Source organism: Gossypium raimondii, chromosome 12, assembly GCF_025698545.1.
Source record: "Gossypium raimondii isolate GPD5lz chromosome 12, ASM2569854v1, whole genome shotgun sequence".
Classification (NCBI taxonomy): domain Eukaryota; kingdom Viridiplantae; phylum Streptophyta; class Magnoliopsida; order Malvales; family Malvaceae; genus Gossypium; species Gossypium raimondii.
Window position 1 is genome coordinate 48406306 of NC_068576.1, and position 16088 is coordinate 48422393.

At 30.7% G+C, this 16088-nt stretch overlaps 1 long non-coding RNA gene and 2 other non-coding genes across 3 annotated transcripts; 2 read left to right on the forward strand and 1 right to left on the reverse strand.

Moving 5' to 3' along the window:
• Positions 1-10843: 10843 nt before the first annotated feature.
• On the reverse strand, positions 10844-12491 carry LOC128035352 (uncharacterized). The gene is made up of 3 exons (XR_008191771.1): positions 12409-12491; positions 11893-11966; positions 10844-10950 (listed from the first exon to the last, which is right to left on the reverse strand). It is a non-coding gene; the product is annotated as an uncharacterized LOC128035352 (long non-coding RNA).
• A 1699-nt stretch (positions 12492-14190) lies between these two features.
• LOC128035783 (small nucleolar RNA Z267) lies at positions 14191-14268 on the forward strand. The gene has a single exon (XR_008192332.1). It is a non-coding gene; the product is annotated as a small nucleolar RNA Z267 (small nucleolar RNA).
• Positions 14269-14392: 124 nt separating this feature from the next.
• Positions 14393-14487, forward strand: LOC128035784 (small nucleolar RNA R44/J54/Z268 family). The gene has a single exon (XR_008192333.1). It is a non-coding gene; the product is annotated as a small nucleolar RNA R44/J54/Z268 family (small nucleolar RNA).
• Positions 14488-16088: the final 1601 nt, after the last annotated feature.

Genomic DNA, 16088 nt, shown 5'->3' on the forward strand with positions numbered 1-16088 from the left:
GTTAATTAGAGTAAATTGATTCGTAATTGTTTGTTTATTCTAATAATTAGAACAAGTTAGCATATTAAAGTGATCCTTATGAGAATGAATGATCAAATTTAAGTGAACTGTTGAAAAATATGAAATGACTCAAATGAGTCTGAGGAAGTGCTCACTTCTTAAAACATTATGACAAACTGGCCTGTCTCCATATTTATGTGATCGACAATTTGCTGAACTGGATTTTTTGGGTCGTGGTGACATTGTGTATTGTATCTAATCATTAATAAATATCATATCATTTGAAAACATGTTTAAAGGATCGAATCATGTCTATTTAATTCCGGAGGAAGTTAAATCAATTGAAACGAATGCTAACCATCCTTGTTTACTTTATTTATTACATTTATTTTTACGTGAATGATTTTATTATATCTTTGTTCATAACATGGTGGTCATATTAGGTGGACAGGCTGAAATGGGAGGGTTTGAGAAAAAAATATAGATTTGAAAAATGGGTTTAAGGAAAAAAATAAGACTCGTTTAGAAAATGGGCTGAGTTGGGCCTTGGGTAAGATATTTTGGTCAGGGCTCGACCCAACCTAAATTTTTAATTAAAAAATCCTTGTTGTTTTCCCACTTTTTGTCACTATTTTGCTACCATTTTACTATTATGTTGCTACTATTTTGTTGTTAATTTTTGGATATTGTATAACACTTGTTTTATTGTTAATTTTGTTACTTTAGAGGCTTTTACTACTTAAAGACTTTTTTTTTAATTTATTTTAAATTTGTTGGGAAACATGTATTCTAATATTTTTAGTGTTTTTGGTATATTATATTTTTTAAAATTTTTAAATAAAAAATTAAATTAAAAAATTAATACATGTATGGCCAGACCCGAATTTTAGCATTTTTATTTAGATTGGGTTTGAAAAAAACTAGACCCATTTTTTTGGGTCGAGCCAGACCTAAACTTAATAATCAAGCCTAAATTTTGTTAAGACTTAATCTGACCCAGCCTATAGACAACTCTAAAACTAAATTTGACATTATTTTGAATGATTTTCATTAGTGTGGTTAACAATTTTACTGACTTACATTATTTTAAAAATACAAAGAGTTAACTAATATAAATTTTAAGTAAAAGAAAAAGTTATTGCTCACAGGGACCGACTAAATCTGTTGAATCACTTGATATATCAAATTCAACAATCAAGAGTTAATTTTATTAGAAACTATGATATATCACTCGATGTATCGGCATTTAATTTTATTGTTATTGTTATTTTTATATTAATAACAAATAAATGCGCTATTTATTTAAATCCATATTTAATCTAAAACTTATGTGCTTGAAAGTTATAAATTGATTAAAATAAATGTGATATTTTTCTATTTTGTTGATATCAATCTGTCCAAATCGTTAAGTAGACATCAAACAATAACCATTGTATTTTAACTTTCTACAACAATAATTCTATCTTATTACTACTATTATTTAAATTCAAAAAAAAAAATTAGTGTTCCATTCTACTCAGAGGTTGAATACATAGAATGCATTATCATATTCCACTCTTCGTTCTAGCCTTTATTCATTTATCGCAAGTAATTAAGCATTTATTTCTTTTAATGGAAGCCAGACGTGAATGAGGAAAATTGATTAAACAACATCCTTAATTTTTGTTTGATAGCTTAAATAACTAAAACAATATAAAACCATTATATTCATGAAAATATATAATATAACATAAAGTATTAGCACATTTATGGTAAATAAACACTAAATCCATAACTTACAAGCACTAATAACAAAATTTGACCCAAATCACTATCATTTCCCCCATTTTCGTTTGATATAAAGAAAACATGATGAACCAAAAGTCTTTTGTCCCATTCATCTTTTACTGGTTTTACTTTTATCACCACAGAGTGAAGTGAGGCTTCAGCAAACTTTTATCACTAATTTAGACCCAGCAATTCATCTATTTTATTCTATCATAAGTGTATTTGAAAAGATTCATGTTTTACTTTAATATTTTTTATTATATAGAGCTTTTATTAACAAAAATAAAAACAGAGAATTACGGGAGTTAAGTGAGATTGTATGAGTCTCTCTTACTTTAACCAGTAGTTGAGAGTTTGATCCTCATTTTAGGTATGAAATAACTTTAAAACTCGTGGTCAAGGTCACTGAGCTCGCTCCAATAAATACAAAATTTGAACCCATGTCATTTAAATATTAGATGAAAACTCATGTCAATAAAATAAAATGACTTTACTATTAAATAATAATTTAAATGAATCAAAATTATATAGAAAAAGAAACCATATTTATGGTCTGAATTCGGATTAGACCTGATCACAAATCAGCAACCAGTGTAACATGAATAAGACAGTGCCGTGAGTAAGAAGCCAAAACATAACATCCATTGCTTCTTCCTATTAGTTGTTATCATGATATCTTAAGGATTATGTTTGAAAGATGACATTAAAGATTTCGCTTTCAAAAGGACCTACACAATCAGGCCCCAACCTTTCCTCATTTTGTAATATTACACAATATGTCCCATGGGATGGGGCCTATACCTATCAAAAGCCCCCATCTTGTAACTGGAATCGACCAGGTGAACACCTTTAGATGGGCCCATGGAAAGGTGGGGGGTTCAAATATCTGCAGCTCCTTTTGATTTTGGTGGTGAAATAATGTGAATCTGTTCCTGTCCCCGACATGATGGTGATGGAATAAATGTCTTTTTGCTTTACCATTTCCAAATTGCAGCCGTAAACTGAAATGAAAGAAACCTTGCATTAACATGAACCATCAACTTTTTTTTTATATGCATTTGACAAGAGTTTTAGGACTTACTCTTCTCCTTGGTTTGCTTGTTTTTACAAAAATATTAGATAGGGATACGATCAGGGGCAAAACCAAAACAATTTTTTAGGGTCCGAATGAAATTTTAATTTTTTATAGTCTATATTTTTATAATTTTTAAAAGATTAAATTGAATTTTTATAATATTAGGGTAGCTAAAGTAAAATTTTACCTTTATTAATTTAAACTTTTAAAAAATTTTAGAAAATCTAAATGATAATTTTTCATTTTAGGGGGCCAAGGCCAAGGCCATGCCAACCCTTTAGAATTGCCTTTGGATGCGATTTAGGGTTTAATTGTTCATCCATCAAATTGAATTCATAGATTATATCAAGATCTTATATATTTGATTAAGTTGAGCTTGATATATAAACCTCAAAATTAGTTCACCAAAATTCATACATAAAACTTGGTTACCCTACTCATAATTTTCTAAAACACTTCTTTTAACCATTGATAATTTATAATTTTCCTCTTGTCAAGTTCTTAAAGTTCAACTACTCAACATCTCTTTAATATTTAACTATTATATGGTTTAAATCATATATAGAATAATATGTACAAATAGAAGTAAAATATTACATAAAGATATTCTTAAAGTATCTGTTCTTTTCATAAAAGAAATATTAATTATATAAAATTATTTTTTGAGTTCAAAAATTTTGTCTAGGCTCAAAGAGGTATAAGGTACACAAATAAAGATGGATTAAATTGGTTTCGATAAAGTTATGAACAGGTAAGCAAGTGAGGTCACATCATAGAATTGGAATAGGCCAAATTTAGAAGATGATTCAGCATATGCACAAGGATACAAAAGATTGAGTTTGGTTTAACTCAATGCGTCATTATATTAGATTTGTTGGTCAGTGCTCCATCATCCACTTGGCATTTCTTCAAATTCCTTTTATCTCAACCTCTACCATGCATATTATGATCCAAACTGAGATTATCATAAATTATTCTAGATACAAAATAGAACCATAGATATCTACTTCAACACTGGAATAAGATGTGTTAGAATTTTGTTGTTGTTGTTGAAAACTGCTCTCTAATTCAGTAATCATATTTGCACGTTGATTTCCCTCGTGATAGATATGTAGAAGCGAGGCTTTCTCAAATTTAGATATAGGCAACCTACAATCGTTTACATGTGCAACAAGAAATTTATTGTTAGTCCAATCATTTTTAATAAATTTAATCATTGTTTCACTGTCAAGCTCAATCTCTAAATTAGAAATATTCAGTTGTAGTGCTAAGGAAAGTCCATCTTTGGGTGCCCACAACTTAGTCTCAACACTGGTAGCCGATGGAATGTGCCTATACGACACTTAATTTCCTTTCTCATTTCTGATGATGGCATCACCTCCACCTTTTTTGAGGTTTCCCATTGATGATTCACCGGTGTTGAGTTTGAATAAGCTCACTACTGGTGCACACCACTTGACTTGGACCATCTTAGGCAAAGATTTAGATAGCAACCTACCAAACAAAGCAAAAAATTCTCTTGTTTTGCTCATAACTTTATTAATTATGTTAAACTTCCTTTGGTTACTCCTAAATACTATAGAATTTCTCGACAATCATATTTCCTAAATAAAGAAGCAAAAAAATAAGATACTTTTGTATTCTATAGACTATGGTTAACTTGTAATAGTTTTCAAATGCAAGAAATAAAGTATGAGCAAAAGTGATAGTAGAAGTGGGCACTTATGATGACATTATGATAATAAAAAAAAAACATAAGACAACAAATTTTTTTACACAATTTGATTTTCCTACATTTGTGGAGCATAGCTTAGTGAGATGAATTCATTATCCTTGAACTTAATACAACAAGTAATCCTAGTTCTAGCACATCTTAGTGAAGAATCTTCACTTTTGTACTTTAGCGACTAGACCTCTCACCACTAAATTTCCCCTTGAGATCTTACTTTGTAAAACCAATAACAAAAGGTTTTACAATCTTAAATGCACCCTTACAATAGCGTTCCTCAATGAATTGATAAGTGCTCTAAAAACTACTTAGTACATAAACCTATTTAGGTTTAGGGATGATTTAATAAAAATTAATTGTTAATATTACATAGATTAACTCTAATAGCCTTCCTTCCATGATTGGTCTATTGGTGAGTTTTAATTTCCGGTACACCTTCACGTTATTAGGCCTATAAACTGTTGAAAAAAATATGGTTTGAAAACGGTTGTCTTGCATAACAGAAAATCAAAATTTTGAAAATCAACCCGGTTTGTGATATTTATAGCAATAAACCCTAGATCGAAATCGTACCTACGTTTTCGGATAGAAGGATCCTTGTCATTCCCGGCTTTCAACCAAATGATTTACTCCACTATTCTCGTAACATGAATTGCCTCGAGTGTGGGCTCGATCAAATCAAATCAAACACAAAAACTAGAAATAGTTTTCTTTTCTTTTAGTGTGAAAAAGAAAGTTCTCTTCTCAAAATAGAAACCTACAGAATCATTATTCAGGAAAAATATATTTAATAGTTGAGAAGAAATTCTCTCTATTTTTCTACAGAGTAATAATATCTTAAAGTTGTGTCTAAATAGCCTTATTGGTGCCATCTATTTATATGAAGAGAAAGTAAAACTCTTGTTGAATTGTAAAGTTTATTTTCACTAGAGAAACAACTTCCTACATAAAGTAGGAGTAGGGTGAACGACATCCCTTAGTATTCCTACTAGGGTTGCCGTCTCTCCATATTCCATGTGGGGATATTGGAACTCTCTCACGCTGGGTCAAATTTTGAATACTTCTTAAACTTTTCCACCCAACACTTTGTAACTTGATTCAACCAGATTCTGTTTTTCTATTTCCCAATAAACTTCAATAATTATATTCAATTAAATAATTTTCTCATCCCAATTTTACCCCACTAAAATTATGATGATTTTACCCCTGGTAAAATTTCTGAGAAAATATATTTAATATTTTCCTATTCAACTTGTTCACTATAATCAAATGATTTGTTTTCATTTTCAAACATTAAAATAACTCAAAACATAAACTTAGTATTCGATCATTTTGAGTAATCTATGTTCATTTGTAAATGAATCATTTCTCATTTTCATTTCCATTTCCATTTTGAGAAAACCATATTCATTTCCAATTGATTCTATTTCTCCATTTCAAAGAAATCCATAATCATTTCTGAATGTTTTTCATTTCTCTATTTTACCATTTATATTCATTTGATTAATCATGCAATTCATTTTTGGTTTCAATGAGCTAGCGAAGGGACCAATTGAATATATATAATTGAGGCTCAAATTGTTTATAGTTAAGTTCTAGCTTTTCACCTATTAATTATAAACTCATTTAGTCGTGAAGTCATTCCATTATAGTATCGTGACTGAGCTCTCCCCAATGACATACCATTACGAAAGGAACTTGATTAATGCTCGTCCAGTGACCTTGTCATAAGTGTGTTATCCTCATAGGATATCCTTAATCTCTTTGGGATAATATTCATTCTCCCAATATGATATTATTTTATCTCATAGTAATCGTTATATCTTCCTTCATGAAAAGTCAATTACTATTAAATAGCGATCAAGTCATCCATCACAAAGACGAATGACCTATGACCACGTTTACTTTTTATCAACCATGTAATGCCAATAAGAGGATATCATTTACCCATGTTTCGAGCTATGAATTTCACTGTTGTGAATGACACTATATACTGTTGAAGTCATACACCAAACACACCAACTTTCAGTTCCTTATCTATTTGAACTCAGGCTTTTAGTTGCATCAAAGTGTACGAGTCACGCATGCATATTTCGTCATCCACTCAAGATTTAGGTATGTCACACTATGAATGTCACAAGTGAATAAATCCATAAACGGATTCAGGATCTATTCTACTTGGGTCTTGTCCGATGTATTGTCATTCTGGTCAGTCACATTTATGTCTTTATCCTCTAGGAGTCATCCGCTCTGATGCACAAGACAAAACATCTCCCCGATTAGTCTTTTAATCAGTTTGCTCATTCCCAATTAGACTAAGAACATGTTTAGGTTCACCTACTAATATAAGTTATCTTTCTGTATTACGATCCGACCACGTAATACTACGTAGTATTAGTTAAACATTAAACAACCAATGAGAAACAATTGCTTCCATTTTGATTTACGTGCAAAAAACATGTGAAGACAATATACAAAGTATTAATGTAATTCACGAATAATTTTATTAACCAATCTTTTTGAAAAATTACAAGTGTACTTAAACGAAAATACTACATAATTTCCATTTGATGTGAGTTGTGACACTGATAACAAATTCTTCTTCATGTCGGGCACATGATACACGTTTTATAATTTCACCTTGTGTGGACTGTAACGAGGGATGTGTTGCCTCTGATGCCCTAAGTGTAGTATATTTGTTTTGTATACTTATATTTTTCAAACAAATTGGTTTAATAAAAATATTCATTAATTACATTAATACCATTTTTATATTGTCCTCGATGTTTTTACACGCAAAGCAAAATGGAAACAAATATTGGCTCATTGGTTGTCTAATGCTTAACTAATTGTAACAGCTCGTTTTCAGTGAAATAGAACAGTGGTTTCGGGACCACAAGCCCGAGTCCGAAAAGGATTTTTTAAAATATTATTTTATGGTTTGAATTATGATAGGAAAATCATATTAAAATTTTGTTAAGAAAATTTTACCGATTACATGTTTAATTGATAAAAGGACCAAATTGCATAAGTATCAAATAGATATGGAATTCAAAGTTTTAGGTCCTTATATGGAAAATGGACCATTAAGAGAAGTTAGTAGATAAGGATGATGATTCGTCCATGGGAAATTGAATAAATAAAAGGACTAAATTGGAAATAAAAGATATTAAAAAGATCATAATTAATTAAAAGATGAAAATATCATCTTTTTCATCACCTTTCCCAAATTCATTCCATGGAAACCCTAGCTAAGAGAAAATAAGCGCAAGCAAGCTTTCTTGGTTTAATTAGGTAAGTATTCAAGTCCCGTTTTTGGTAATTTTTATATTCCCGAGATCATAATAACCTAATCTATCTATTTTGGGGATCAATTTGCAAAGTTATTGAGGTGTTAAAGTTTTTCCATGGATGAATGTAGATGAATTATGAAGTTTTATGGTAGAAAATGAAAGGTTGTTGATAGATAAACAACTTTTGTTAAAAGAATTTTGATAAAAACATGTTTAGGGACTAAATTGAAACAATGTAAAATCATGAAAAAAATTATAATTTTTGTGAAATACATGGACGGATGTTAATACATGTAAAATTTGGCTAGGCTTGGAATAAGGATTAAATTGCATGAATTTTATTTTCCGAGTCTAGGGACGAAATTGTCATTAATTAAAAGTATAAGGGCAAAATGATAATTTTGCCTAAGATGTGACATGGATTGAATTGAATGCAAATTGTATTAAATTGATGTTAAATTTACTCATATAGATCAGGATAGATCAAAAATGGTGTTAGATCGTGGAAAAGAAAAAGTATCGGATTAGTAGTTTGCAAGTCACGAACAATTGTCGAGGTAAGTTCGTATAACTTAATTGTGTAATTATATGTTCGAATTGATTTGAATGATTTGTATGTGAATTGTGTATTGACCATGTATATGAAATCTGATCACATACCCGAAAAATACTCGATAAATGTTAAATTCCGTTTGAATGAATGAAATTCGATTGGATACAGGGTTCTGTTTCCTGAAATTGTAGTGTTCTTACATATGTTGTGGACGTACCGTAGCTCAAAAGAACGTCCCGTTACAAGCCCTCTCAAGCTTCCCGTTATAGTGTTCTTGTGAGCTTCCCGTTAAATGCTCTTCGGAGTATCCCGATCGGTTGTGACCCTACATGTATTGTGGGCACACCGTAGCTTTTATGAGTGTCCCATTATGACTCTTTGTGAGCTTTCCGATTAAAGGCTCTTTGTGAGCTTCCCGTTAGTGCTCGTTTGAACTTCCCGTTATATGGCTATCCGGTGCTTCCTGATTAAATGCTCTTCAGAGCTACCTGTTAATTGCTCTTTGAAACTACCCGTTATATTATCCGGATAAGTTTTCCGTTACAAGGCTCAATGAGATTCCCGTTATAGTGCTTGAGAGAGAGCTTTTTGTTTAAGTGCTCATAAAAGCACTCCCAAATATGAATTGACAGATTTATAGTATTGTACACTTCAGGTGTACTACCCAAGTATTCATCGAGATTTCAAATGATTCAATGGGTGAAATTTTGACATGAGAACATGTGAAATCAAAATGAAACTATTATGTGTATATGCATGAAATACTTGGAAACTTGATACCTGATAAGCTCATCCTTGTTCTTGTTATTCATATGAAATGCATGACTAATATGTTTGTTGATGTTATGTGTTAGGCAAATGGCCAAATTGCTTTGGATGCATTTTGTATACTTTCTTTATGTATAAATGTATGGTAAGTTAATTTCCGTTATACGAACTTACTAAGCACTAAGTGTTTACTCAGTTGTATTTCCTTTGTTTTATAGTATTCGGAAGCTCGTAAGGGTTGGAAGCTTGGCAGAGATCACTCACACTATCCACCGGCCCATTTTCGGTACAAATATGAAACTAATTTTGATTAGAATAGTTGATCGAACTATTCTTTACCATTGCTTGAGCATGTTATTCTCGTGGCTCCTCAATCTATGATATTGTAATTTGTTTTCCAACATCATCTACTATTACACATAAGGCTTGAAAATCCCACTCTTCATCACTATCATCTTTTTTAAGAGTAGCGACACTTTCATTGTTGGAAGTTGCGATGTTTCCTTAAACTTTTCTTATCCTACAATCTCAAGCAAAGTGTTAGGACTTACCGTAATTATAACAATTACCTTACCTCCTGCGGGTATTTTTATTCTTTCGATTATCTTGCTTTGACTAGTTCTCTCTACATTTGTCTTTTCATCTATTTTGCTATATTTGTTTATGACCTTGAGATACTTGTACTTTCCTCAATTACTTTGTTGACTTTGTTCTCAAACATCTCGTCTTTTACTAAACACGCTTTTCCTCATTTTTAATCAAAACTTTAGACATTTGATTATCTAAAGCCAGTATGATTTCCTACTTGGTAATCATCAACTCTTTAGACTAACCTCTAATAGCCGTTACAAGACCATTATACTTTGGATTTAAGCTATGAATTATTATTCTTCGTAATCTGGCCTCATTAGGCATTTCATCCAGAGCCAATTTTGCAATTCCACTACTAATAAACTAACTTTGGTAAAGTACTGACTTATCGACATGCTTCCTTGGTTCAAAGTCATTCGTTGGCAGAGTGTCCCACATTTCATTTGGTGTCTCGACATCCTGTATGTGCTACAAATATTCATCATCTATTGCAAAGATTAGACTGAACGTCGTCTTCGCAGACTTAACCTCCCACTTCTCCATGTCATTAGCTTCAGTTGATGCTTTAACCTCATTCCCACCAACTACACTCCACAACTCTTTCCTTTTCAGATAAAACTTCATCTAAAGTGTAACACCCCCTAACCCCAAACCGTCGTCGAAACAGGGTTACGAGGCATTACCGGACATACCAAGCAATTTAAAAGTAATTCTTAAATAAATAACCAACCTATTAAAATAATTCATAAATTGTTATAAATTTTACTAATTGATTTCATTCATTTTTAGAAAAATTTCGGCAGCATTTCTACTTATTTTTACATCAAACCCCCTGCAATTTAAAACCATATCATTTTTAAATATAACCAATCAACCAATTCATTTCACATTCACATTTTCTATTCTAAATATTTCTAATCAAACTCAATCAACATAATATCAATTTAAAATTTAACAAGGTAATAAATAAATCAAAATAGATAAACTTCGTTCATAATAATTCATAAACTTTTAATACTAACATTTTTTTTAACCATTTATATTAAAACATAACAACCTTTATACACATCCTATGTACATGCCACATTACCCAAAGGAAAATATACATCACCAAAGTTATGCTGAAGTCGCGATTAATCTGGATGCTGAACCGGGACCTTTGACTTCTATCGACCTGCGCACGGAAACAACCGTACGCTGAGTATTTCATACTCAGTGGTATTACCATAATTCAAATTATAACAATATTTAAACATGTAATGCATAATTCGTATATACAATTTAAATTCAATATCTCAACAATAGCAATTCATCAACCAATATCATATATCCACAATTTGAGTTTGAACAAATCATGAACCTTAGGTTCATTTCTCAATCTCATTTCACATTTCAATTCACAATTCAACTTTTTCATTTCATTTCAATAGCTCGTTTGACCAATTCGTTCGGTCTATCATTTCATCATTTACCCTATTAACAAAACTCGGACTTTGGCGGATACACGGATCCAACCAAACACACCATAATGGCACCCAGTGCCTCATCGGATAGTTCGAAGCAATAATTGACACCCAGTGTCTCATCGGCAAAGCCGAAGAAAGTTGGTACCCAGTACCTCATCGAATCTATCCGAAGAAATATAGTGACACCCAGTGTCTCATCGACTCGAGGTCGAAGTATCCCTGAACTCTTCCAATCCTATGGCATGCCAACTATATCCGACTCAGCCCGACTAGTTAATAGGGTATTTAAATCACATATAATCTCAATTCAATCACAATTTCTCACATTTTCAATCAATCATTTTTCCACCTTTCAATCAATAATTAATCCCCAAATTCACACATTTTCACAACTCAATACATTTCCATACAATTTAATACCATTCACGATTCGATTCAAATTCATTTCTCGCTTTCAATCAACAAACAATTCAAATATTAATTCATATCAACTATTCAATTTAATTCTCACTAATAATAATAATAATAATAATAATAATAATAATAATAATAATAATAATAATAATAATACTTACCTATTTCATTTACCCAACACATAAATTAAAATTTAACATTTAATAATAAATAACTTGAATTATAGTAATACAAACCGTAAATCTCCCGCTTTAGTCCTCGATAGCTTTCCCTTTTCCTTTTGATGCTGATGCCTCGGGTTCTTTGTTAGCTACGAAAATAATAATAATTTATACTATTAATTTCAACACTAATTATGATAAATAATTAAATTTCTATTCAATTTCTTCATTATTCTCAATTTAATCCTAACTAAATTCACTTACTTTCCTAACTCAATTCACACTCTATTTCTATTCAAATTCCATCCAAACTCAAATTTAACTATCAAAATTTCAGCATATTTTCCTAATTTCGAATTTCTCTCAGTTTTAGTCCCTAAAACATAAAATTTATAGTTTCTTTTACAATTTAATCCCTTATCAATTCCAATCAAAATTTCTATCAAATAAACCCTCAATTCCATCATTTATTCAACATAAACCCTATTCAAAAATCTATTAACTTTCTAAATATCAATTTAATTCCATCAAAACTTTGTTTTAAAACTTCTAAAACATTAGAATTAAGAGAAAAGGGCTAAATTGACTTACCAAATTAAATTTCAAGCCTCAAAACCCTATTTTCCTTATTTTCTTCTTTCTTTCTTTCTCCCTGTTTCTTCTCTGTTTCGTCACTTTCTGTTTCTTTCTTTTCTTTTGCTTTGTAATATCTATTTAATATCAATATTCATTTTACATTTGGTCACACTTATATTTTTACATTTGTGCCAATAGTTTTATTACAATTGTCATTATTTAATTTGTTTACCAAATAAAAATCTCATGATATAATTAATTAATTAATTAATATCTTTTACTTAAATTTTAAGTAAATAATAATTATAATACAAGTGTATATATATATGTTATTACACTTGTACCATCCTATCACTACACTTTTGTCTTAATTTTAACTTATTCCATAATAAAATAATATAATTAATATAAATTACCATTTAAATAAATAATTATAATAATTATAATAATTATATACATATAATACTTATATATATCTTAATTAAAATCTTAGATTTTAAGCGTTTATGCAGCCTCATTTCATATAAATGGCTTAATTGCCATTTTAGCCCTTTTCACTTTCTTTTAATATATAATTAGACTTTCACTCTTTATTCAATTTAATCCTTTTTACTAATTACTCATAATTAAACTAAATTCACCTATCCAAAACCTACTTAAACACACAACTAGCCTCGTAAATATTTCTAATAATTATTTCTGAACTCAAATTACTAAGACGGAGGCCCGATATTATACTTTTCCGATGCCCGCGAATTTTGGGTCATTACATAAAGGCTCCACATGTTGCAATTGCTCTCGTTGATCTTCTAAATTGTGTTAGCTTGCGCACCAAAATATGTCATTAAGGATTTATTAACTCTTGTGCTACCTTAGCTATGTTTAGTCCCAAACCATAAATTAATTCCAGCCCTGAACTGTAAAATTAGTAGCACGTCCTCTTATGAGTGATCCTTGATTAAGCTAGCTCATGTTTGTAATGGTCCCAATCGCTATTTAACTAGCTCCGAGATCACTTATTGCAGCAATTGAAGGAGCAATAACACTAAAGGAGACTTAAGAAAGCATATACTCGACTTTGATTGCTTTCTAACTCACATATACATATGAAGAAATTCATAACCTATTTATAAGCTTACGATCAGATAAGAATAATGATTGATGAAGAAAGATCCATCGAGAGAGAAGTCAATGACTTTAACACATTGTTGTTGTGTCCATAATTTTTTTTAAATTTCTTTTATAGTTATTTCACTGTTTTTTCTATTTGTAAATTTTAAAATTTTTAAAATTTTTCGGATAATGACATCATTATAACGTTATGATCTGATAAGTGGTGAATAATGAGGGACTGGAAGTTGCAATCAACAGTTTTTACACCGATGGATGAAGGATAGAAAACATTATGTCTTAAACATAAAAAAGGAAAACTTTAAAGGCCAAAATAGAAATAAACGTAATATCTTACAAATCTTGAGCAAATCTTTAAACCCGATTATCCAACCCAAGGCTCCAACTTGAAACAAACAACCTGATTTGTTCCTGCACCTTTCTGGGCCGAAGAGCTCAAACCAATGCGCAAAATATATGGGCTGCATTATGTACATTAGCCCATCAGTCGTCAAACATAACCCTTAACCTTCTCTTCTCACCTCTCTATAAATAACCCACATAAACCTTCAAAATAAACCCTAAGTTCTTTGCCTTGTACGACATCCTACTCTACCACTTTCTCTCCCTGCGTTTCTTACAAAATCCTAACCTCCATTTCTTTTTATCTTTTTTTATGCTTTTCTCTGTTTGCCTATGATGGTATTAAATATACTTTGAGAGATTCTTTTTTCTCATTGAAAAAAATCAAATCTGAGGCAAAAAAAAAAAAGAGAGAGGATGCTTTTTAATTCTTGACATTACATTGTGATTTGTTGTTTAGTTTTGATTATCATAAAAAGGGGGGGGGGGTTATCTCTTTATATATACTGTATACATATGGAAGTGATAGGCAGATGATGATAAGAATAGACAGGGACATCTGCACTCCCTTCTGTGGGTGATTGCTGACTTAGTCTTAAATGGGAATCTCTCTGATGCTTTATCTTATTTCTTTTCAGTTACCCTGCTCTTTTTGCTAGTTTTGTTCACTAAAGTTTAAACTTGCTTTGTTTCATAGTTACGAAGATGGGTTTTGATATGTATAAAATCTAAAAATGGTTTCACATCGATTTGTTTTGAATTGGAGTATAAATTTTGGTAAGAGCTCACACTGTTCCGCTTTTTATATATTTTTTTAACTTATATATTTGTATTTTTTTGGGAAAAAATTATCACACCAACACCCAAAATATTTATATTTATAAAAATATATGGGAGTGATAAAATTGTTTTATATGGTATGAAATATTACTTATTATCTAAAGTAAAGAGTATTTAATAATTTTATTGCTGCGTGAGCATTGAATAAATTATATATTTGTACGTAATAAAATTATTTAATTTTTCACTAATACGTTATCTTTTAAGAAAGGAAAGAGGATTACTTAAAAGGAAAGGTTATGATTCGAAAATGAATTTGGCTTCATCCAATATTATATTTAACTTGATCTCAAATCAAAATCTAAAAGCCTAAACTCATTCATCACCTAAGAAGACCTAATGAATTATCTTTACAACATTAACATAACTCTGCGCCGGCACCTCTACTCTCAAACTCTCGTTTCTCTTTTTTATTTGGGTAAATTATATCATATGTCAAATTAAAATAATATTGTTTCTATTTTGGCCATTTTAAATTTTTATTATTACTCTATTTAAGATAATTATTTGAATTGGCCAATATTATAAAAAAATTCTTTAGTCCATTAATGTGTTATTAATGTGGCATTGTTTGACTTTTGACTAAAGTTTAAGGGCTCTTTTATAATTAATTCAAAGCATTTTGTTTGGTTTATTTGCAACATTAGAACCACCAATCTTTCTCACCACTTATCCTCAATGCACCATCTTTATTGCTCCTCACTCATAGGAATAATGTTTCATCACAAGGGTGTACAAAAAGCATTGGTTGCATTTTGACCATCGTACAAATTACAATCGGACAAACTTTAGGCCGGTTACTACTGGTAAGTTGTAGGTGAAGTTGGACTAAAAAACACGAGTCGTCATGTAAAGAACTTAGGGTGTTGTTGGATCTTGCCTAGCAGTTGAGGAGGTGACAAATTTTTCAGTTCCGGTGTGTTTAAATGATCAATCTCATATATTGCAAAAATGACAGTATGTTTACATTTTATAGACTATGTTTAACAAACTAACTAACTTGTATATAACTGATTTTGCTAACAACTAATTCTGCTAACTACTAACTGTCTTAACACTCCCTCTCAAGTTGAGGGTTGATATATATCTATAACCCCTAACTTGGACACTAAGTACTCATGTTGCTTGATGCTTAAAGCTTTTGTCATCAAATCAGCAAGTTGCTCAGCTGTCCCAATATGTTGCATTTGAATTGTTCCATCCTTGACTTTATCTCGTACAAAATGACAATCTATTTCTATGTGCTTCGTCCGTTCATGAAAAACAGGATTAGCAGCAATTTGCAACACTGCCTTACTGTCTGAAAAAATCAAGGTTTTCTCAAATTTACTAGGACTTACTTCCTTTAATAAACCATTCAGCCATACAACCTCTGCTACAAC